Source organism: Rhinopithecus roxellana, chromosome 8 (genome assembly GCF_007565055.1).
Source record: "Rhinopithecus roxellana isolate Shanxi Qingling chromosome 8, ASM756505v1, whole genome shotgun sequence".
In the NCBI taxonomy this organism is placed as follows: domain Eukaryota; kingdom Metazoa; phylum Chordata; class Mammalia; order Primates; family Cercopithecidae; genus Rhinopithecus; species Rhinopithecus roxellana.
Window position 1 is genome coordinate 70,632,211 of NC_044556.1, and position 25,019 is coordinate 70,657,229.

The window sequence follows — 25,019 nt, forward strand, 5'->3', positions numbered from 1 at the left end:
CTAGACACAGGGAAGATGTTCAATAAAAAAAAAATTGCTAAATGAATGAATGAACAAGTACTAAATGCTGAAGTAAAGAGGAATGTGTTCTCCAGAAACAGAATGAGAAATATAAATGACCAAGCAGAGAGGAAGATATTCTCTAGGCTAACTAGAAGAACTGTAATTACAGCTCTTTTAACCTTCCCTTTCTCCGTGTAGGTTTCCCATTGAGTGTTTTCAATGGGAAATGTCTAACTGCTCTGTGGGTGTACACCACGGCCGGTTGCTAATTTTGGAACACTTGTGAATCCTGGGCCCAGAGTCATGACCAATACTGGTGAGTCATACTCCCCATACAGAGCTCCCTACACATTGGCTGTCAGAAAAAAAAAAAAAAAAAAAAAAAGCAAAACAGAAGTTGCCATCTCGTCCTCTGCTCTAGCTGTCTCATTTTACCTTCTGAAATGATGGAGGAAGTTCTGCTGAGGATGGGGTCAGGGTAACAGCAGACTTCTGAATAACCCTGCACCCCCAGAAACCTGCAAAGGACACAAGCCCTCTTGGTGGTCTCCTCCTGGATGCCTTGCTTTCTCCTGGAAGAGCCCTCCCTTCCACTCCGGATATCACTGTGAACCTGTAAGTGGCAGTACCTTCTTTCTGGTAGGCAATGTCTACTGTGCCATCCTAGGCAGGTATAATACATAAAAATAACCTGTCACCTGGGACGATTAGCCTCTTTAACAAAGGACAAATTTCATTCCATACTGGAGAGAAAGTGTCCTGGAGAGAGGAAACATGTTGACTTAAAGTCACACAAAGGTGCAAAGATCTGACAGTAGTCCTTTTTGGGGCAGAAAAAAAGCAGAGAGTTCAGGAGGATAGACCTCTCAATCACAGACTTGGGTACTTCGGATCCAGCCTGTGGACTCTCATTCAGGTTGGGGGTTAATTTTTTTTTTTTTTTTTTTTTTTGAGACAGAGTCTCACTGCGTCTCCCAGGCTGGAGTGCAGTGGTGTGATCTCGGCTCACTGCAACCTCTGCCTCCCGGGTTCACACCATTCTCCTGCCTCAGCCTCCCAAGTAGCTGGGACTACAAGGCACCTGCCACCATGCCTGGCTAATTTTTTTGTATTTTTTAGTAGAGTCGGGGTTTCACCATGTTAACCAGGATGGTCTCGATCTCCTGACCTCGTGATCTGCCTGCCTCGGTCTCCCAAAGTGCTGGGATTACAGGCGTGAGCCACCGTGCCAGGCCCAGTTGGGGGTTATTCAGACTCCTTTGCTTAGCTATAGTAGATGGCTAAGTCTTTGCTTCCAAGTTCTCTTGACCATGAGACATGTAGAGAGCCAGGGAGGAAAGAGAAAACCCAAACCAGGTCACTGTTACCTGTGAATAACACCTTGATCAAGTTCTGAGAAGAGGAGTTATGATACTAAAGGTTAAGTTGAGGTTTTCACTCCTGTTCAGATTTTGATTTTCATAACTCTGCTGTCCCTTTACTGTAGAGAACTGAGAAAGAATAGTGTTTGGGCATGTGAGGAGATTCCAGCTGCATAAGCAGATCATGAATGTTCCCAGTGCCAGGTCCTCAGCGAAGAGTGCCCCAGGAGTTTCATTCCTACTGACCGACCTGGGTAACGCAGGCATAAGAACAGAGACAGAAGTGGTGCTTTTAAAAATAGATCTGATTTAGTAGTCTTTAAATAACTAAGGATTATGATATGGGAGAGGGCTACTTTGCATCTCCATCTCTGCTGAGAGGAGAACTTGACAAAATGGGCATGAAATTAAAGGGATTTGGGCTTGCTAAGTATAATGACTTCTAAAAGGTAAGAAAGCTGCTGAAGAAGAATATTTGCTTCTCTGTAGCAGGATGGACTCTTACTTGACTGTGATGGTCACTGAAATGTAGCCTACCTTGACATAGAGTAAATTCTTGCTCTTCAAAGTGTGGTCCCCAGATCAGCAGCAGCAGCATCACCTGGGAACTTGTTAAAGATGCTAAGGCCCCACCCTGACCTCCTGAATAAGAATCTCCTCTCAGCAGGGAGCGGTGGCTCACACCTGTAATCCCAGCACTTTGGGAGGCCGAGTTGGGCAGATCACGAGGTCAGGAGCTTGAGACTATCCTGGCTAACATGGTGAAACCCCGTCTCTACTAAAAAATACAAAAAAATTAGCCAGACTTGGTGGCGGGTGCCTGTAGTCTCAGCTACTTGGGAGGCTGAGGCAGGAGAATGGTGTGAACTCGGGAGGTGGAGCTTGCAGTGAGCCGAGATCGTGTCACTGCACTCCAGCCTGGGCGACAGAGCGAGACTCCGTCTCAAAAAAAAAAAAAAAAAAAACACTCCTCTCTAACAAAGTTCCCAGGTAAAATGCCTGAACCTTATGAACTGAGAAGCACTGGGCTAAATGATCTTTGCAGATTCCTCCTGTGATGGTTAATATTGAGTTTCAACTTGATTGGATTTGCAAAGTATTGTTCCTGGGTGTGTCTGTGAGGGTGCTGCAAAAGGAGATTAACATTTGAGTTAGTGCACTGGGAAAGTCAGACCTACCCTCAATCTGGGTGGGCACAGTCTAATCAGCTGCCAGTATGGCCAGAATAAAGCAGGCAGAAGAATGTGAAAAGACTAGATTGGTTTAGCCTCCCAGCCTACATCTTCCTCCCGTGCTGGTTGCTTCCTGCCGTCGAGTATCAGACTTCAAGTTCTTCAGCTTTGGGACTTGAACTGGCTTCCTTGCTTTTATTATGGGACTCATCTTGTGACTGTGTGAGTCAATCCTCTTAATAAACTACCCTTTATATATAAATCCATCCTATTAGTTCTGTCCCTCTAGAGAACCCTGACTAATACACCTCCTATTTGAGGATTTCATGAGCTGCCAGTAGTTGAGAAGTAGTGCAGCCCCTCTGGGGAGGGAGGCCTGGCTGCTAAGGAAGTGGGAGGCACACTGGTATTCTCCTCCCAAGCCACAGCTCTCCACATGCCTGTTGTACAGGGGAGAAAGTATACCTTTCTCCTCAGCCTCAAGGGGACCATAGCTTCGGGTCCTCTGAACACACAAGACCCCCTGTAGCAAATACCTGGGAGCCCAGACAGCTTGTAGAGATGATCTGTGCCTCCCTCAGACCCACGAAAGACTCCCAGAGCAAGGAGGGAGGTAGGCAGTCCAGTGGTCTCTGCAGATCCCAGCTCTCCTCTCACTTGTAAAAGCTATCTTCTTGCCTCCCTGGGGGCCACAGGTGACAGGGAGTGCCCAATTTCTCATCTATTGAAGAATAATAAACCAACTAATATATTTTTTCCAGAAGGTTTTTTAAAAGTCATTTTTATGTAAATTATTCATAAATAGCAATGAGAAAAAGAACACCCAAAACTAATATAGAGAGTGAAGGGTCTCAAGACATAGTCAACAACCCTTTTGACTAAGAGGATCTAGTTCATAGACACACACACACAGAGTGTGATCACCCTGCTGCTGATATTAACTACTGCCTTAGTCAGCTCAGGCTGCTGTAACACAATACCATAGACTGGGTGGCTCAAACAACAGATATCAATTTTCTTACAGTTCTGGAGGTGTCTTATAGTCCAAGATCAAAGTACCAGCAGATGTGATTCTTGGTAAGGGCTCCCTTCCTGGCTTGCAGATGGCTGCCTTCTTGCTATGTCCTCACATGGACTTTCCTCGGTGTATACCCATGGAGAGAGAGAAAGAAAGAAATCTATAGTCTGTCTCTCTTCCTGTTCTTATAAGGGCACTAATCCAAACATGGAGCTCTGCTCTCAGGACCTCATCCATTAATAGTACCACCAGGTTGGGGATTAGGTCTTGAACTTACGAATTTTGGAGGGACACAAACATTCATTCCATAACAACTACCAAAGTAGTAGACTTCAGAGCAATTGTTTTCTAATCCATATTTTTCCCCTTAAATCATATGTTCTTGGCTAATACTGAGTGTCCTAAGACTACATGTTACAGAAATAGAAAATTTTAGATTATCCATCTTCATAATAACTAGTAGTGCTGTAGAAATGCAGTTTGTCAGTCTCTAGGGTCTCTCTATTCTACTGTTTCAGGTAGGCTGTGATCCTGTGGTCAAGTCAAAGAGAAGCTGCACTGAGTATTTATTCACAGTAAGAACAGCAGTTGAGATCAGGGGCTCTAGAGCTAGAATGATCTGGGTTCAAATGTGATTCTATGACTCCCTACCTGTGACCTTTCTAAACTTTGATTTCCCCATCTATAAAATGGAGGGAATGATAGTACCGTTTATCATTGTATATCACTATGTAGTTGTGAGGGTTAAGTAATACATGAAAAGCCCTGCCACAGAGTAAAGACTAAATACACAGTGGCTATCACCATTGTTGCAGTTGGTATCATCGGATGTGATACTTGTTTTTCTAGCTCATATGTGCTTTTTCTACTATCATGCCGAGATCTCCAAAGAGCAGGGATTAAGCTTCCCTCAACAGAATTCTTCTCGTCTTCTTGAGGTTATAAAAGGTCTCCTGCTTCAAGTAACTCAGGGAGCTGCCAATGTAAGGCTCTGCCCTTGTGGGGCATAAGAACTGTTGTGGTCACTTGCCTGTCTACTGGCCCCAAAACTCCTCCAGAGTCCTGGGCATCCAGTAAAACTTGCAGCACAAGTTAGGCCTTCTTTTTAGGAAGCCAAGAGTCCTCCTCCACCTCCCCAAGCCTCACTGCCCCACTCTAGTGAGCAGTGATCTTCACTCACACCTTGACTACCCACTGCCCATTTCCCCTTACATGACTCTTCACCCCTGAGCACATATATGTCATGTACTGGCCTTCAAGAGTGATCTTTCATTTCAGCTTTCATTTCTTCCAGGATTCCCCAGGATCAACTATCTGAGCAGATACCTTAGAATGTCCCCAGATTTCAGAGGTAAGTCACTAGTACTTTCCCAGAGTAGTAGACATCATTTCTGCCCTGCCCCTGTGGTCCTAAATATATCCAGTGACATCAAAATCTGGTGTCATATCTCCTGGAAGACCCACACCCCCAAAGCCCTTCATCCCATTATACTGGATCCCTTTATCCAGCGCTCATAAACCACATGAATGGCCTGGCCTGCTTGGTAAAGGCCTTGAGCCCAGCTCCTCTTTCAGCCACTCCCAATCAATCTGCCAATCATCTCTTCCAGGAAGCTTCCTGCCTTCTCTTCCAAGCCAAGCTGGATTAGGGACCCCTACATTGAGCTCACCCTGTACTTATCTCTGTTGTTAACCACTGTATTGGAATGATCTGTGTCTCCATCTGCCTCCCACACTAAACTGAGTTCCAGGAGGGCTGGGGCCATGTGTTATTCATCTCTGCATCTCCGGCATTTAGACTGTGCCTAATATATAGTAAGCATGCAGTACATGTTGAAAGAAATAAATAAAGGTGGGAGGAAGAAGGGAGGAGGGAAAAAGAAAGATAGAAAGCAAGGAAGAAAAAAAGAAGAGGCCAGGCGCAGTGGCTCACGCCTGTAATTCCAGCACTTTAGGAGGCCGAGACGGGCGGATCACAAGGTCAGGAGATCAAGACCATCCTGGCTAACGCAGTGAAACCCCATCTCTACTAAAAATACAGAAAAATAGCCGGGTGTGGTTGTGGCACCTGTAGTCCCAGCCAGTCGGGAGGCTGAGGCAGGAGAATGGCGTGAACCTGGAAGGTGGAGCTTGCAGTGAGCCGAGATCGCTCTACTGTACTCCAGCCTGGGCGACACAGCAAGACTCCGTCTCAAAAAAAAAAAAAAAAAAAAAAAAAAAAGAAGAAGAAGAAAAAGAAGAAAGGAAAAAGAAGGAAGAATAAGGAAAGAATCAAAGTCATAGGAAGAAGGAAATAATAAGAATAGGCTGGGCCGGGCGCGGTGGCTCAAGCCTGTAATCCCAGCACTTTGGGAGGCCGAGACGGGTGGATCACGAGGTCAGGAGATCGAGACCAATCTAGCTAACACGGCGAAACCCCGTCTCTACTAAAAATACAAAAAACTAGCCGGGCGAGTTGGCGGGCGCCTGTAGTCCCAGCTACTTGGGAGGCTGAGGCAGGAGAATGGCGTAAACCCGGGAGGCGGAGCTTGCAGTGAGCTGAGATCCGGCCACTGCATTCCAGCCTGGGCGACAGAGCGAGACTCCGTCTCAAAAAAAAAAAAAAAAAAAAAAAAAAAAAAAAAAAAAAAAAAAAAAAAAGAATAGGCTGGATCGAATTCTGTAGAATAATTCCCAATGGCCTTGAACAGTGAAGCTAAAGCCCATCCTCCTCTATATTTAATCTTCCAACATCTCCTTCTCTGTTATTAGTATAAAAACAGAATAAGTTTATATGGGCCCATTAAAATAATTGGCCAAATAATCATGATGGTACCTGGAGCCCTAGGTCATCAGAAACCCCTATAAAGTCCTATGTACTGACAGCAGGACATAAAACTATCATCAAACACAAACACTGAACCTTTTCCTGGTCACAAATACATGCTCCACTCAGCGGCCAAGGTCAGTCACTTCTTATGTACATGAACCCTCCCCGGTCTGCCCCTGCTGACAAACATTTCCACACACATCCAAGGAGAATGGGAGAGGGACCATAAAGCTCTTAGGAATTCAGGGGCATAATCACCTTACAGGTATCACCACAAATGGAGAGGGGCAGGAACCCAGAAAGGCAAAAGGCAAAACAGAACAGCCGGATAATCAAGAAAGTATCCACGTGTGTACACACACACACCTACTCAACAGTTTAACTTCCCTAATAATGTTTTGCTCCGATTAATAATTAAATGGCCTGTGTACTTTGAATAGATGCCAACTACTTCTCAGCACGGAGAAGTGGTAGAGTGGTAGGACAGCCTGGAATGAAAATGAGCCAGTCCACCACATAGATAATCAAGAGCTTCTTGCATTCATTCCCTATATCTGCTCAAAATGTTTAACTCAAATTTTGTTTAAGTCAAAATTTTAGAGATTAGAGATGAGGTGTGGAGAAAGTTCACTTTACCAACTTTGGTCTATTCCAGCCAATTCAGTCATTGTTCCCTCCACACAGAATAGAAGCAATAGTTTGACCCTTAAACCTGAGCTGAACTCTGTTGGTTGTGTTTGGAGGACAGCTCCCCTTGGCTTTGTAGGCTAACCCCCATGTGTCCGCTCTCTCCCTTCAGCAGATGCTCCCTTATGGATACCATGCCATCCCTCTGAACACAGTATATATTCCTCATGATTCATTGTGGTCAGGAATTTAATTACTGATCATAAATTATGTGGGAATTACCTTCCAAGGAATTGGGACAATGAGTGTGATTGTAGGAAAAGATAATCTATTGTAGATTACTTTTAAAATAATGTCCAATGTTAATCTTGTATATGGGAAGAGAGGAAAAGACTAAGTTAAAGTTAGCAGAAGGTCTGAGGGATCCCAACTAGTGCTCAGGTAAGGAGGGTGGGAAAGAGGGAAAGGAGAATGTGAAGGAAGAAGGCCTATTTGGACAAAAGACACATCCCACATGGAATCATCTTCCCCAAATCAAAGGAGGGTGGGTGCTTCCCAGGAGGGCACAGTGTGACTCTCCAGGCACCCACTGGGCATGGAAGAAGGTGCCTGCCAGTGCCTGCCTCTTTCCCATTCTCCTTTTTCTTCCTTCTTCCCCTCACCTCCTTTCCTTCCATCCACTTTCTTTTTCTTTTTGAGATGGAGTCTTCCTCTGTCGCCCAGGCTGGAGTGCAGTGGCACAATCTCGGCTCACTGCAAGCTCTGCCTCCCACGTTCAAGTGATTCTCCTGCCTCAGCCTCCTGAGTAGCTGGGATCACAGGTGCATGCTACCATACCCGACTAATTTTTGTATTTTTAGTAGAGATCACCATGTTGGTCAGGCTGGTCTCGAACTCCTGACCTTGTGATCTGCCCGCCTTGGCCTTCCAAAGTGCTGGGATTACAGGCATGAGTCACCGCGCCTGGCCCCTTCCATCCACTTTTATTGACCACCTATGTGTTAGGTGCTGTGGAGGTGGTGGGAATATGAAAATAACAGAAGAGTGTCTAATGTCCAGTCATTAAGCAGTAAAGCTAGTAACCAACAAGTTCAGCAAAGCAAACTATGCAACCATATCACAGAGCCTGTGTTAATAAATGTGGCAGGGCCCAGTGTGCCTCAGTGGAGGCAGCAGCCATTTCCACCTGGCAGCCAATAGCTGATTTCAGTAACAATGTTGTTCTCAAAATTTCCCCACACCTACTGCTCTAGAATAAAATAAAATAGAGACATCACAACCAAATGCAAAGTAAGAATTTTGATTGGATCTTGTTTGAAAAAAAACATCCAAAGTCCATTGACTTTGGAGACTCACAAGGGGGAGGATGAAAGAGGGGTATGGGATAAAAACTACATATTGGGTACAATGTACACTACTTGGGTGATGGGTGTATGAAAATCTCAGACATCACCACTATACAATTCATCCACGTAACCCAAAACCATTTGTACCCCAAAAGCTACTGAAATTTTTAAACACACACACACACACACACACACACACACATATTTGTTAGAAGACATATTGGGAAACATTTTGGAAAATTTTATATGATTTGGGAATTGGGAACCAGGGGATATTAGATAATTATCATTAATTTTCTTAAGTGTAATAAAGGTTACTGTGAGTATGTCAAAGGATGTTCTTATTTTCAAGAGATGTGTGTTGAAGTATTTAGGGATGATGTCTGTATCTTACATTGAAATAGTTTAGTGAAAAACATATATTTGGTAAAATGTATATAACTGTAGAATCTAGATGAGGGATTTCAGTGTCAACTGTACTATTATTTCAACTTTTCTACACATTTGAAATTTTTTGTAATAAAAAATTTGAGGCGGGGCGCAGTGGCTCACACCTGTAATCCCAGCACTTTGGGAGGCCGAGGCAGGCATATCACGAGGTTAGGAGAGTGAGACCATCCTGGCTAATATAGTGAAACCCCGTCTCGACTAAAAATACAAAAAATTAGCCGGCTGTGGTGGCGGGTGCCTGTAGTCCCAGCTACTCGGGAGGCTGAGGCAGGAGAATGGCGGGAACCCGGGAGGCAGAGCTTGAAGTGAACTGAGATCGCGCCACTGCACTCCAGCCCGGGCGACAGAGCGAGACTCTGTCTCAAAAAAAAAAAGAAAAAAAAAGTCTGAATAAAAAGTTATCTCCACTTGCTAGCCTGTTGTAATAAGGCCTTTAGTAGAATAAAGCCTTCTGTGTGTCAATTAGCTAATAAATAATCATAGCTAACATTTGTCGTGTGCCAGGCAATGCTGAGAGCTAGCGTGCAATAACTGCAGTATGAGCTTTCCTTTACAGAGAGGGAAACCGAGGCTTGGCAAGGTTAAGTTCTTATCCCAAGACACACAGATAGTAACTGTCAGGGCCAGATCCCAGCCTGGCTTTGATCTGGTTCTAAACTACCCACTCTTTTTTTTTTTTTTTTTTTTTTTTTTTTTTTTTTATTATTATACTTTAAGTTCTAGGGTACATGTGCATAACGTGCAGGTTTGTTACATATGTATACCTATGCCATGTTGGTGTGCTGCACCCATCAACTCGTCAGCACCCATCAATTCATCATCTACATCATGTATAACTCCCCAATGCAATCCCTCCCTCCTCCCCCCTCCCCCCTCCCCACGATAGACCCCAGTGTGTGATGTTCCCCTTCCCGAGTCCAAGTGATCTCATTGTTCAGTTCCCACCTATGAGTGAGAACATGCGGTGTTTGGTTTTCTCTTCTTGTGATAGTTTGCTAAGAATGATGGTTTCCAGCTGCATCCATGTCCCTACAAAGGACGCAAACTCATCCTTTTTTATGGCTGCATAGTATTCCATGGTGTATATGTGCCACATTTTCTTAATCCAGTCTGTCACAGATGGACATTTGGGTTGATTCCAAGTCTTTGCTATTGTGAATAGTGCCGCAATAAACATACGTGTACATGTGTCTTTGTAGTAGAATAATTTATAATCCTTTGGGTATATACCCAGTAGTGGGATGGCTGGGTCATATGGTACATCTAGTTCTAGATCCTTGAGGAATTGCCATACTGTTTTCCATAATGGTTGAACTAGTTTACAATCCCACCAACAGTGTAAAAGTGTTCCTATTTCTCCACATCCTCTCCAACACCTGTTGTTTCCTGACTTCTTAATGATTGCCATTCTAACTGGTGTGAGATGGTATCTCATTGTGGTTTTGATTTGCATTTCTCTGATGGCCAGTGATGATGAGCATTTTTTCATGTGTCTGTTGGCTGTATGAATATCTTCTTTTGAGAAATGTCTGTTCATATCCTTTCCCCACTTTTTGATGGGGTTGTTTGTTTCTAAACTACCCACTCTTAACTGCCAACTTCTACTGATAGCCTTCTAGAAAAAACGCTGACATGCAATGTCTGGGTGAAGTAATGGTAACAGGAATCATTGCCATGAAGGGCAGTCTGTCAACCTGTGCGTGCAAACAACCATTCCAAGAGCCTTTCTTGCTTTGATAGGGAGAAAAAAGGCTTCGGGTGCTGCCAGAAGAGAAGAGGCCATCAGTGAGTGAGGAAAGGGCATGGAAAGAGGAAGTGGGGAAGGGAAACGCCGCACCTTATGGACCTCCAGTTCTGTGGGGCAAATTAAAGCTGTAAAGCAGGTATTTTTGACTGGAGCAGCAGACAAATGTTTCTGTTTAGTAGAAAAGTTACTGCAATCAATGCTGTTCCACATCACTAATGAAGGCTGAAAAAAGTCACAGCTGAAAGGTATAATGGTGCTTTCTTCCAGAGGGCTGCTTAAGCAAGGTCTCATTGTGCCTGAAGTCTGTATTGCTTACTGGCCATTCGGGACGTGCAATGCGATTTAAGAGAGTGGTACTGGACTGCACTGAGCCAGCTATACCCTCTTACTCAGTCCCCTGTAGAACAGGGCCAGAGAGAGTGGAGGGCAGGGTGTGCCCAGCCAATTGGCCTCTATAGGAATTTCAACCATGACCTCAACCTTATTTGCTCTCTGCTCCAGTCTCCTGACTAACCAGCCTGTGCACGGCAGAGCCTGAGTTCCACAGCCAGCCTGGCAGGGCCACCATGTAACAGTCCAGGGTCAAGTTGCATTTTGTTTTTGGTGTATAAAATGCAAGAACTGGAGAAATCATGTAAAAAGTCAGGAGAAGGTAAGCATTCCAAGCACCAGCGTCCCCGGACTTCGGCATTACAACAAAAGCCACTTCCTTCTTACAGAGTAGTTTTTCCTGTGAGGAGAGAGTTACCTCATAACACCTCGGTTAGTGGGGTGTTCTGAGTTGTTGGGATTAACCATTGAGGCAGTGGGGTGAAGGGTCCCGTTATGCAGAATGTGGGGACTGCCCCTGAGATGTTTTTGTTTTTAAAACAAACACAATTGTGCCAGCTGATCTCAGAACATGTTTCTAGAAAATTTGCAGCCTGTGACATCACAGACCTTCCTTTCAGCCTCGGACCAGCAGCAACACACTCTGAAGTAGGTCTCAGAAGACAAAAAGCTGAAATCAACTCATGCTTCCTGCTACACAGAATCCACTGAGAGGAAAAGGAAATTTTACCCAAACTTCAGAAAGCTACAGAAATGACACCCATTTTCACAATCCCAGAAGGAAAGTTGCACCTGAGGGGAATAAAAACAGAGCAATGGAAGAGTATTTGTTAAATTAAATGGCTTTCACAGGGCATTTTCTCTATAAGTCTCCTTCGCCTCAAAGAGTACTCCTGCCTGCAGTCCCTCTTGCACGTCACACAGCTGTGGGCATCCTGGGAGCTGCTGCCGTGTCCTTGCCTAAAAGCCTCAGTGCCCCCACCCCCAGCCAACCCACCTGCCCCACAACTGGTCTCCCTGGCTTCTTGGAGCAATAAGACCCCCTTCTCCCAGTGAGGCATCTTTCTGAGAGGTAAGCGTGAACCCACTCCTCTCCTGCTCAAAAATAGTGGCCGGCTCTTGATCTCCCGAAAGATAGAAATGCACACTTTGGTCGGGTGTGGCGGTTCATGGTTCATGCCTGTAAATCCCAGCACTTTGGGAGGCCAAGGTGGGCGGATCACCTGAAGTCAGGAGTTGAAGACCAGCCTGACCAACATGGTGAAACCCTGTCCCTACTAAAAGTACAAAAATTAGCCAGGCATGGTGGCGTGTACCTGTAATCCCAGCTACTTGGGAGGCTGAGGCAGGAGAATTGCTTGGACCTGGGTGGCAGAAGTTGCAGTGAGCTGAGAACGTGCCATTGTACTCCAGCCTGGTGACAGAGCAAGACTCTGTCTCAAAAAAAAAAAAAAAAAAAAAAAAGAAAGAAAGAAAAAGAAATGCATACTTTATTTGGTACCCGGGCCCTCATGACCTTTCTCCTGCCCACTTTTCCCAGACTGTCTGCTACCACATGGTATGTACAGCCTTTCTCCCAGTCACATGGACTCCTCTGAATGCTTGCCTGTCTTTCCTGTGTGGCATCTGCCTGTGCCTTTGCACTCACTGTCCGCATGTCTAAAATGCTCTTCCTCCAAACCCACAGAGAAAACGTAACCCAAATGCCACCTCCTCGGTGGAGCCCCTCTGGAAGTTTCTTTCTCTCTCTGTCTCTCTCTGTCTCTCTCTCTCTCTCTCTCTCTCTCTCTCTCTCTCTCCCCCCACATACACCCTGCTCACCTTCCCAGCCACACAGGTATCACTCCTTTTTTCAGGGCTCTGCTCTGTTCTCTGTTCACAGATCTGCCACCCACACTAGTCTGTGAGCACTCCTTTGGGGACAGAGCCCATGAAGTGCTCATCTTTGTGTTCCCAGTTCTTAGCCCAGTGCCTGGCACCTAGTAGGTGCTTCATAATCTAAGCCCCTCAACCAGCAAGGCCAAATTCTGCTATTTCCAAGTCATCCTCAACACTGCATAGGAAAGAGTTCTGCTACCACAGAACAATGTATTCTATATTGCCTATAAATTATTACATTTCTCTCTTCCTGGAGATACACACACACACACACACACATATGTATATATAGATATATAGGTGCCTGGCCTATACAACCTAAATCTTATAGAAACTCTTGGCTTTTGTGTGAGGGACAAATGGAGTCAGTCTTTAGGCTAACATTTTTTCTATAAACTAAGATTTTAAAACAATTGATGTTGATATCTTAGAGGGTCAGTCAACAAATTAATCAACATTATCTCCTAAACAACAGCCAAGGGCCAATGGAAGGGTGGGAGAGAATAAAAAATGCGACTTCCCTAAAGCATATTATAGTTTAGCAGGACAAAATTTTTTTAATTCGATAATTAAACATTTTTTTTAGAGACAAGGTTTTGTTCTCTAAAAGGCTGGAGTGCAGTGGCACCATCACGGTTCACTACAGCCTCAAGCTTCTGGACTCAACACAATCCTCCCACCTTAGCCTCCCACCTTAGCCTCCCAAGTATCTGAGACTACAGGTGCACTGCAACTGCACCCAGCTAATTTTTAAGAATTTTTTTGTAGAGGCAGGTGTCACTATGTTACCCAAGTGGGTCTCGAACTCCTGGGCTTAAGTGGTCCTCCTGCCTTGGCCTCCCAAAGTGTTGGGAATACAGGCAAGAGCCACTGTGCCCTGCCTGCATCCTAGAATATACTATATATATACACATACACACACACACACACACACACACACACACACACACTGCACTCCAGCCCAGGTGACAGTGTGAGACTCCATCTCAAACAACAACAAAAAAATATTTAGGTTGTATATTCAGAAGTTGCAGGAATGCAGTGGCCTAATAGGATAAAAAGTCCTGGCACTGTGCCCTGGCCTCCTTCCCCATTATCTGTCCTCTTGTTCGGCCTCTTCTCAGGCGGGGCTCTGCTCTCCCTTCCCAGGGCCAAAGGATTCAGAGGCAACCCAAGATTTACACATCGAATTCCTTGCCAATTTTCTTGCCATCACCCTTGTGGGGTCTGGCTCTCTGCTGTTGCAGCAATTTATCTATCTATCTATCTATCTATCTATCTATCTATCTATCTATCTATCTATCTATTTATTTATTTATTTTCGAGACAGAGTCTCGCTCTGTCACCCAGGCTGGAGTGCAATGGCGTGATCTTGTCTCACTGCACCCTCCGCCTCCCAGCTTCAAGTGATTCTCCTGCCTCAGCCTCCTGAGTAGCTGGGATTACAAGCACCCACCACCACTCCCAGCTAAGTTTTGTATTTTTAGTAGAGACGGGGTTTCACCATGTTGACCAGCCTGTTGCAGTAATATTAATACGTCATCAACAGGACCTGCCACTCTCTAACCTGCCATAGTTCAGTGGCTGTAAGGAGAAAATTAATATACATTGCTTCTTCCAAAGTGACCCTGGAGAAACTTCTTTCCCCCCAGTTGTCACTACTTCAGAAATTCTAAAATGAGATTGGGGAAGATGAAGGATATGTGAAAAATTCTCCCTTGGCTTCCACCTGCCACTTGTTATCACCAGCTATCTGAAGAGTCCAGTTGCCTGGAGGCCTTCAGCTGGGATAATGGTAATCTTTTTTTTTCTTTTTCCTTTTCTATTTTTCTTTTCTTTTCTTTTTTTTTTGGGGGGGGGGGGGGGGACAGAATCTTGCTCTGTCGCCCAGGCTGGAGTGAAGTGGCGTGGTCTCGGCTCACTGCAACCTCCACCTCCCAGGTTCAAGCGATTCTCCTGCCTCAACCTCCTGAGTGAGTAGCTGGGATCACAGGTGCATGCTACCACACCCGGCTAATTTTTGCATTTTTAGTAGAGATAGGGTTTCACCATGTTGGTCAGGCTGGTCTCAAACTCCTAACCTTGTGATCTGCCCGCCTTGGCCTCCCAAAGTGCTGGGATTACAGGCATGAGCCACCACACCCGGCCTGGGATGGTGGTATTCTATGCAGTGTCTCCAGGCTGCCAAGTAGAGCAGTTTCAGAATGGCCTCAGGGTTGATGTCAGCCAAAGGAAAGCAGCTGGTGTCTTTATCCATGACCCTCCTTCCATCTCCATGACCCTGCATTATCCTCCCATGGCCATCCTGCCACAAACTCCCCCTCAAAGGCCTTAGCAGAGGGCCAAGAATTTGTTAGTTGGGGGAAAAAAAACCTTGTTTCAATGTCAAACTGACATTCCTAAGGGCTCCTGCAGCCTCCCCTACCGGAATCCTTCAGATCCTGGGCTTGAGTGTTGGTGAGATGGGAATCTAATCTGTGCAGCTGTGCAGTCAAGGAGTGGCCAGGTGTTAAGGACATGAGGACAGGGTCAGAGACTAGTTACTGGAGAAATGAACACATACGGGCCCAGGCCAGCCTGAGAAGGCCATTAAAAGTCCTGGCATTGTGCCCCAGCCACCTTCCCCATTGTCTTTCTTAACAATGACATGATCGCTGTTAACCAATGGTGGCCCAAACCTAATTCAAAATCCTGAGAACCCCTTCAAATAAGGGGAGGAGCCAAGCAGGTAACAGCATCTCAGGGGTTTCAACAGCAGGGATTAGAAGTCAGACTGGAGGTGTCTGAGTTTTGGGGCAGGAAATAAAATACTGAATCTTAGATGGGAAATGCTGAATTATTAGGCAGGTGTTTGGTCAAAGCAGAATATCATAAAGCAGACTGGGAACAAGGACTCAGGATACTGAAGTCAAACCATGCTTATGAGCTGCAGAACTACCTTGTTAATGGGCTACAGCCTGAGAGTATCTCCTTCCTCCTACCTGGAACCAGGTCTGCTCCTAGACCTGGAGGCACAACTGACTTTGCAGGTGGAGCCCTCCCTATGCTAGAGGTCAGCACCTTAAGGATCAGAACCACGCCTGGCTCACTCTCCACTCAGTGAGTGCCTGATACATGGTAGGCACTTGATGAACACTTACTGAGTGAATGACCATTGTGTATGTTTTTGGGAAGCTGGATCAGGATGTAGGCACAGCCTCTCTCCCCTAGAAAAGCAGAGTCTGTTCATCCTGAAAGTTTCACCATTACCAGATATCTGCCTGGACCTGTACAGCTCGAGCCTCTGGATTTATCCTGTTTTAACAAACACATCGTGCTTGCCATGTGCAGCAAAAATACACCAATTTAGTGTTCAACAATCCTTTGAGGTAGGTATCTTTATTTTATTTTATTTTTTTTAATTTTTTTTTCGAGACAAAGTTTCTCTCTCTCGCCCAGGCTGGAGTGCAGTGGCGTGATCTCCACTCCCTGCAAGCTCCGCCTCCCAGGTTCACGCCATTCTCCTGCCTCAGCCTCCTGAGTAGCTGGGACTACAGGTGCCCACCACCGCACCCAGCTAATTTTTTGTAGTTTTAGTAGAGATGGGGTTTCACCATGTTAGCCAGGATGGTCTTGATCTCCTGACCTTGTGATCCACTCACCTTGGCCTCCCAAAGTGCTGGGATTACAGGCATGAGCCACCGCACCCAGCCTGAGGTAGGTGTCTTTATTAACCCCGTTTAATAGATGAGAAAACAGGCACAGAGAGGACAAGTAACTGGCCAAGGTTACACAGTGATGGAGCCTGACTATGACCCCAGGCATTCTGGCTCTAAAGCTTATACTCACAGAGACAAGCATAAAGGCCAGAGGGTCCAAACCCACCACTATCCATGGTTTAGAATTGAATTATGCAGCGTGGATCTCTATGACCCTCTAAAAGCCATTCACCATCCCTAGACATCCTGACAAGTCTGAGATGCTGGCGGTGACTCCGAGATACAGAAACAATTCCCACTGCCTTTGCTTGTCTCTGAAATACAAACAAGACATGCATTGGTAGAGCATGACCTTGTGGGACAACTCCCTGGGGCCTCCTAGACTCGGCCACCCATTGCACAGGGCCAGTTTCACAAAGGCAGGCATGTAACCTGTGGAGTCACACAGGTCTCTGTGCTTTGAAGGGCCTTATGCTTGGTTTGGTGCACTGCTATTGCCATCTTGAAATTCCCAATAATTTTTGAACAAGGGCTCTGAGATTTTTATCTTGTACTGGGCCCTGTAAATTAGGTCCTGCCTATGCTTGTATGTTGTCCCTTAGATTCATCCTGATTTCCTTTCTCTTGCCTTCCCTCTCTTGCCCACAGGAATCAGCCTCTTATAATCTCTGTAAATTCTTGACATTCTTAAGTGTTAGGAGAGCATGCAGGTCAACTCCAGTTCTTAAGAGTCTCTTATTCTAATCTGTTTCTTCTGAAGCTGATTAGGATTTTTTTTTCATAACATCTTAGGCATCTGATACTCACTCCATCCCTCCCATCCTCTCCCCGTGTTGACTTCATTCCTCCTGCTTCTGATCTTTCAGCTCCCTGCCAATCCAGGAGCGAGATAAGGACTGTGAGGGCTGAGGCAGGCTGTTGGTAAAGGAAGCCCCAGCTGAAAGAGAACATCCACAGTCTAGATTAAAAGAGATTTAAAAGATATTAATGTGAGGATCTTGTTTAGATTCTGATTCAAAGAAACCAACTGCAAAAAGACATTTTTTTAGACAATCAAGAAATTTTGAATATGAACTGGGTGTTAAAGAATGTTGACAAATTATGCTTTATTTTGTTGGGTATGAAAAGGTGTTGTGGTTACATAAGATATGCCCTTATTTCCTTTAGATGTCTGTATTGAAGCACTTAGGAGTGTTATAACATGGTATCTAGGATTTGCTCTAAAAATGCTTTAGGAGAAAAAAACTTAGGGTTGAGACGGAGAGACATGAAACAAATGTGATGAAGCACTGATGTTTTTGGAAGTTGGTGATGGACTTTCTTAAACTCTTTTCTTCATGTAGGTTTGGACGTTTTCATAATAGTTAAAAGCAAAAGAGCAGAGGAGTGACAGACAGAGCATCCAGACCACAATGTTTCCAGAAGAGTAGAAGCAGATGTTTACTGTTGTTCTGTTTCGGTGGCTCAGAGGAATCTCTCTGGTCTCTAAATGAGCCGTTTTTTGCGTGTGTGGATGACACAACTTTGCAGTTTCCTCTGAAACATAACCTTTTGGAGCGGTTTCAATAACAGTAGGACTGGCTCCACTGAACCATCTCCCCTTACTCTCCTGCCTACTTTCTCTTATGATAAAGAGCTTATGAGGACATGAGTAGAATAGGAACTACAGACAAACAAACTCATGACCTTAATATATTAGCCTCCCTACAAACTGCCTCTAAATCCTGCTCCTCCTCTAAATCCTTGCCTCTAAATCCCGCTCCTCCTCTGGACCTCACTCAAGTGCTACCCCCTATGACCTTCTGTGACCACCTGATTTATCCTAATCCCTTCTTCCCAGTCTCCATGGCATTTGCAGCCCAGCATCTGGTATTTCACCCTCTATTTGGTTCTGAGTTGTTCTCAATCATTTTGTATGACCCAGTCTTCACTCCCCACCAGGTTGCAGTTTTCCATATCTGCTACTCCAACAGGTTTTTAAACAGGCCTATTCCATGCTGAGCACATTGCAGGCCATTCATTCATAGGCTCATCCATTTATTCCTCCAATTCTGAGCACTTACTCCCTGCTAGACATTGTACTAGATGCTGGGAATTCAGCAGTGAACAAGATAGATCCAGTCTCTGCCCTGGAGCTCCTTTGGTTGAGGTTGAGAGAAAGAGAGAGAGACTGATACTAAACAAATAATTGTACAACAAAGTAATTCATGACAGTGGTGGTACGTGCTGTAAACACAGCATCTGTAGTGCCCTGAGTGTGTAGAACAGGAGACCTGGCCTGGTCTGAAGAGTCAGGAAAGGCTCCCTAAGGAAGTGACTTTAGGAAGAGACTTAAAGGAAATATAATAATTAGCCTGGCACGGAGAGGGGAGGAGCATTCCAGGCAGAGCAAACAGCATGGAAAAGGCTCCTGGGGGAAGTAGCCTGACATGCCAAAATAAGTTAAGTTTTACTGGCATGCAGAGACCATAGTTGAAAATGAGCATACTTTTTGAATTGAGATGAATGTTGAGATTTCTAAGCACGCTGGAAGCTGGATTCTTATTATCAGCTAAGTTAGGTTGTTACGGTAATACTCTCCAATTTATCTTGTCTCTCTGCAGGCACGCTCCTTTGCAATGTGATTTTGCCCCTCTTCTCAAAAAGCAGTAGAGTCTGTTTTTCTATCTGCTGAATCTGGGCTTGGCTATATGACCTTCTTTGGCCAATGGGATGATAGCAAATGTCATGCAAGTAGAGGCTCTTGCTTGTGGGAACTCTTGTGGCACCATGTCAACAAGCTGTTCCTGGTAGTACTACTTGAAGATGAGAGGCACTACACAGAAAGAAGCTCCAGCCATACCCACAGTCCTGGGATTCCACTGAGGCCAGACATATGAGCAAGGCCATCCTAGACCATCCAGCCCCAACCAAACCAGTTCAGACCAGAAGAATCACCCAACTAGCCACAGAATCAAGCAGATTAAACATTTGTTATTGTTATAAACTGAATGCTCTAGGCTTCCCAAAATTCCTGTATTGAAATCCTACCCCCTAATGTGACGATAGTAGGAGATGTGATATTTGGGAGGTAATTAGGATTAGATGAGGTCCTGAGGGTAGAGCCCTCATGAATGGGATTAGTGTCTCCGTAAAATATGCCCAAGGGAGTTCATTCCTCCCTTCTACCAGGTGAGGACACAGCTAGAAGGCACCATCTATGAACCAGAAACCCCTCACCAGACACCAAATCTGCTGGTGCCTGATCATGCACTTCCTAGCTTCCAGAACTGTGAGAAATACATTATTGTTTAAGCCACCCAGTTTATGATTTTTCATTATAGCAGGCCAAGCTAAGACAGCTTTTTTTTTTTTTTTTTTTCAGATGGAGTCTGGCTCTGTCACCCAGGCTGGAGTGCAGTGGCGTGATCTTGGCTCACTGCAAACTCTGCCTCCTGGGTTCACGCCATTCTCCTACCTCAGCCTCCTGAGTAGCTGGGACTACAGGCGTCCACCACCATGCCTGGCTAATTTTTTGTATTTTTTAGTAGAGAAAGGGTTTCACCGTTATTAGCCAGGATGGTCTTGATCTCCTGACCTCATGATCTGCCTGCCTCAGCCTCCCAAAGTGCTGGGATTACAGGCGTGAGCCACCACGCCCAGCCCATTTTAGAGACTTACATAAACAAACTGTGGTATAGTCATATGACAAAATACTATATTGCAATTAAATTGGATAAATTAGATATTTACATGTCAAATGGATATTCTCAAAAACATCAGGTGACTGTAGAAAATACATAAAACAGAATTATCTTCTGTATTTCTGTGTCTATCCAACTAGTCCAAGTAAAAAACATGGAGGCCAGGCATGGTGGCTCACACCTGTAATCCCAGCATTTTGGGGGGCTGAGGTGGGTGGATCACGAGGTCAGGAGATCGAGACTATCCTGGCTAACACGGTGAAACCCCGTCTCTACTAAAAATACAAAAACAAAATTAGTTGGGCATTGTGGCAGTCGCCTGTAGTCCCAGCTACTCAGGAGGCTGAGGCAGGAGAATGGCATGAACACAGGAAGGGGAGCTTGCAGTGAGCCAAGATCGGGCCACCGCTCTCCAGCCTAGGCAACAGAGTGAGACTCCATCTCAAAAAAAAAAAAAAAAAAAAAAAAAAAAAACATGGAGTAAATAGAAACTCACCCAACTCACTGTATTAGTTTCCTATTGCTGCTGTAACAAATCAGCACAAATTTAATAGTGTGAAACAACACGGAAGTCTACAGTTGGTAAGCAGGGCTGTGTTCCTTCTGGAGGATCTAAAGGAGAATACTTGCCTTTTCCAGCTTCTGGAGGCTGCCTGCGTTTCTTAGCTTTTGGATGCATCTTACCAGCTTCTGCTTCATCATCACCAACCTCATGCAACATCATGACATCTTCTTCTCTACCTCTGACCTCCTGCCTCCCTCCAATAAATGCCCTTGTGATTATATTGGGTCCAGCTGGCTAACCCAGAATAATCTCCCCCATCTCAAAATCCTTAATTTAATTACATCTGCAAAAATCTCTTTTGCCATGGCAACATATTTACAGGCTCCAGGGGTTGGTAAGTGAACATCTTTTGGGCGGGGGAGTTGGGGGCAGGCATTAGTCAGTCATGATAGCGTTTAACTGAAGAGAGAAGGAGGAAAATAGGATTAGAGTGATGAACTAAGAGAACTTCATCTGCCAGGTTTTCTTTACTTTAAAAAAACTCATCGGTTGGGTGCAGTAGCTCACACCTGTAATCCCAACACTTTGGGAGGCAGAGGCAGGCGGATCACCTGAGGTCGCGAGTTCGAGACCAGCCTGACTAACATGGTGAAACCCCGCCTCTACTAAAAACACAAAATCAGCCGGGTGTGGCAGTGCATACCTGTAATCCCAGCCACTCGGGAGGCTGAGGCAGGAGAATCGCTTGAACCCGGGAGGTGGAGATTGTGGTGAGCCAAGATCGCGCCATTGCACTCCAGCCTGGGCAACAAGAGCAAAACTCCGTCTCAAACAAACAAACAAATCTTAGCCAGGTGTGGTGGTGTGGGCCTGTAATCCCAGCTGCTCAGGAGGCTGAGGCAGGAGAATCACTTGTACCCAGTAGAGGTTGCAGTGAGCCGAGATCGTGCCATGGCACTCAAGCGTGGGCAACAAAGGAATACCCTGTCTCAAAAAATAATAATAAAAGTAAATAAAAAAGTTATCTGAGACAAATATGTCAAATTGTCATTTTATGATTATGGGTGGTGTTCGAAACAAACTACCCCCAAAAGTTTCTTGGTACTGCCGACACTCCCCCTCAAACCTCACCAAGCTGCCCCCCTCCCCATAATGCTCTGCAACTCTTTTCCTTCCCACAAGCCGCTTTACATTTCTAAGCCCTTATCTAGGTGCCTCGGTGAAGCCCGCAGACTTCACTTACCAGACCTTGCTGCAATAAGCAAACTTCAATTATAAACCATCTGGACTGCATGGGGGAGGTCGTGGGAAGCATAAACAAACTTTACCTACACCCTCCTGTAATAAACGTCACAAGGTGATATGTGGCAAAATTAACCAGCAAACAACCTGGGATGTTGCCACACCAAAGAACTCCCTCAAACTCCCCTCCCCGATAGAAACGCCTCATTCTGTAAATTTGGGGCTGCCTCCTCTCTGACTGTTAAGCGGGCAGCCGGCAGGTTAATAAACTTCCTCGCCTAACCTCGGGTCTCTCTCTTGTACTTTGTCTCGGCTAACCTTACAGGTGGTATGAGTTATATTATTCCCTGTACCATTCACTATCTTTTTTTCTTATGTATTTATTTATTTATTTTTTTTCAGAATTCCAAAGAAGATAGAAATGGGGTTAGGAAGGGAAGTTCTGCCCTCCTGGTTCTTGTCATCCTTCTATACTTCAAGGTATGTTGTGTTACTGTGTGAATCCACAAGGGAGGAATCAGACTTTCTTTTTGATAAAGACAGAGCAAGACCTTTGTGTTTTAGATCTACAATGCCTTAGAGAGCAGCTAGGTCAATGGTTATCAAATTGCCCTGGGAAGCCCCGCCTGGGGCCATACTTCAAGAGGCTGCTGTGGCCAAAGATAAGGATTTCAAAGATTCCTCCTGCTCTTACTCCACTCCTTCCATGCTCACCTTCCTTCAGTTAAAGCCCTTGCCTTGACCTGTTTTTATGTTGAAGTGCCACATAAGATGTCAGCATTTGAAATAATATTCTGTTGTTTAACATGTAATAGCTCCCCACGTAAAAGGAGGGGAGGCAAGTCCTTTGAGCTAGATGCCTTGTAGGAAGAAGAGACTGTACTGAGTCAGGTGCCCCTGTGTGGCAGGGAAGGAGATAAGTCATTGCCAAGGGGACAGAGGAAAGCAGAGAAGAGAAATGGGTCTCCTTAGGGTCACCATTTCCCCCTAGAGCCTCTGTGAAGGAGGGTCATATACATAAACTATATACAATGTACATAGTTTAATATGCATGTACATACATACATACGTACATACACTCAAAACCACAAATCCATTCCAACCTTCACCATTATGAGCCTGAGGAGCCTGGATTGAGACGGATAAAGTGACTTGCCTCACGTTGAGACTACATAAAAGGTGTTACTATCACTTAGTAAATCTGTTTTACTAAGTCAGAGGCCAGGGTCAGAGGCCAGCCTGTTGTAAACCCGCAGAGGAAAGCCTTGCAATTTTCCAGTAACTGGAATTGTTTTATCTGAAAATATTTCCTGGAGTCATGGATTCCTAGGGCAGGGGTGTGGAACTGAGGAAGGAGGGGGTGTTTCTTGAGGAGGAAAGATCCTTTGTTCATCCTCCTGCCTCAAGACGAATAAAGCAACTGCTGAAAGAAGGCTATCAGGAAGGAGAGGATAAATCATAAATCTTTACATTTAAAAAAATAGCTTTAGAGGCCAGGCATGGTGGCTCAAGCCTATAATCCCAGCACTTTGGGAAGCCGAGGTGGGTGGATCACCTGAGGTCAGGAATTGAGACCAGCGTGGCCAACATGGTAAAACCCCTCTCTACTAAAAATACAAAAAAATTAGCCAGGTGTGGTGGCGGGCGCCTGTAATCCCAGCTACTCGGGAGGCTGAGGCAGGAGAATCGTTTGAACCCTGGAGACGGAGGTTGCAGTGAGCCAAGATCATGCTATTGAACTCCAGCCTGGGAGACAAGAGCGAGACTCTGTCTCAAAAAGAAAAAAAAAAAAAAAATAGCTTTAGAAATTCTGATTCCTCAGAGCTCCAGTGGACAGAGAGATGTCTGCCCTTTGCCTCCTTTTGTTCTCCCTTGCTTTTGTGAGCGTACATGTGTTTTCTCATTCTGTCTTTCTGAGTCTGCTTTTTGTCTGCCTGTCTTTTGTTTTCCTTTCATATTTATTATATTTCATTTGAAGTGAAAGGACAGGGCCGGGAGTCATGCCTCCCCAGGCGTGAGGCGTGTGTGGGCTGTATCCCAGAGGAGATTTTCTTTGCCAATTGTGGAATGAAGACTGTATCAAAGTTCAGAGGATCCGCCAACACAGAAGAGAGAAACACCAGATGCTTGAGGCCTCTAAGCAGAAGGAGCAACCCACCAATCCCAAGATACCTGCTTGGCAACGTAATGTGCTGTGCAATGTGCGGCAAGTTGTGAAGAGCCAGCATCTACTTCTGGAAGCTGTCCATCTGAAGTTTCTGAAAAAATTTTCATTGGCACCTGTCAGATGACTTGATTTCTGAGTGAAGAACTGCATGAAGATGTGCCTTCAAACCAGTCTTTTACATCACATTCAGGTGTCACTGAGAAAAGTGATGACTAACATTTCTTGGACATATACCTGCTGGGTATTAATCTTTATACTGGGCATTCGCAGATGGTCGTGGAACCTATGGGTGGCCTACTCAACTTCTATTTCTCCATTCTTCCTTTTTAGCTAACAGAACCCCAATTTTGTGCATCTATTATTTCCTTTTGAAACCCAGAGAAAGGCGACCCCATTCCAATTCCAAAAGTAAGTATTGATTAGTCTAAGCCAGTCATGATATTTCTATCTCCCTTGTTGAGGAAAGGTCAAATAACAGAACACTGCCCAATGAAGCATGAAGGAAAGTTCTGGAAAAGAAAGGTTCTGTGAAAGAGACACAGAAAGAGATGACCTTTCTCTCTGGTTTTTTTCTAGATGAGATTCCTGAAATTCCTACAATTATCTTGTTATCAACCTAAGGATGAATGTAACACCTACAAGAGGGTGGAACCGAGTATTCTCCCCTGGAGCCTGAGATATCTCTGGACTTCCTAGCATGTCATACAATAATTTCTTATTATGTTATATCATACTAAGTTGGGGGCTCTGTTACCTGCATCAGAAATCATCCTCATAGCCATAGGTTGGTTCATTTAATCTTCACTGCTGTCCATGTGCTATCTATCTCCTTTTTATAGGTTAAAAAATGCATTTATCTTAATACAGCTAGTAAGCAGCAAAGCCCAAATTCAATCCAGTTCTGGTTTTAAAAATCCCTAACATATGGTTGGGTGCAGTGGCTCACACCTGTAATCCCAGCACTTTGGGAGGCTGAGGTGGGC

At 45.0% G+C, this 25,019-nt stretch overlaps 1 long non-coding RNA gene across 1 annotated transcript; it reads left to right on the forward strand.

Annotated features, from left to right (window-relative positions):
* Window positions 1-378: 378 nt before the first annotated feature.
* LOC104669494 lies at window positions 379-25,019 on the forward strand. Its single transcript, XR_748996.2, has 4 exons — window positions 379-618; window positions 4,849-4,905; window positions 22,272-22,349; window positions 24,613-25,019. It is a non-coding gene; the product is annotated as an uncharacterized LOC104669494 (long non-coding RNA).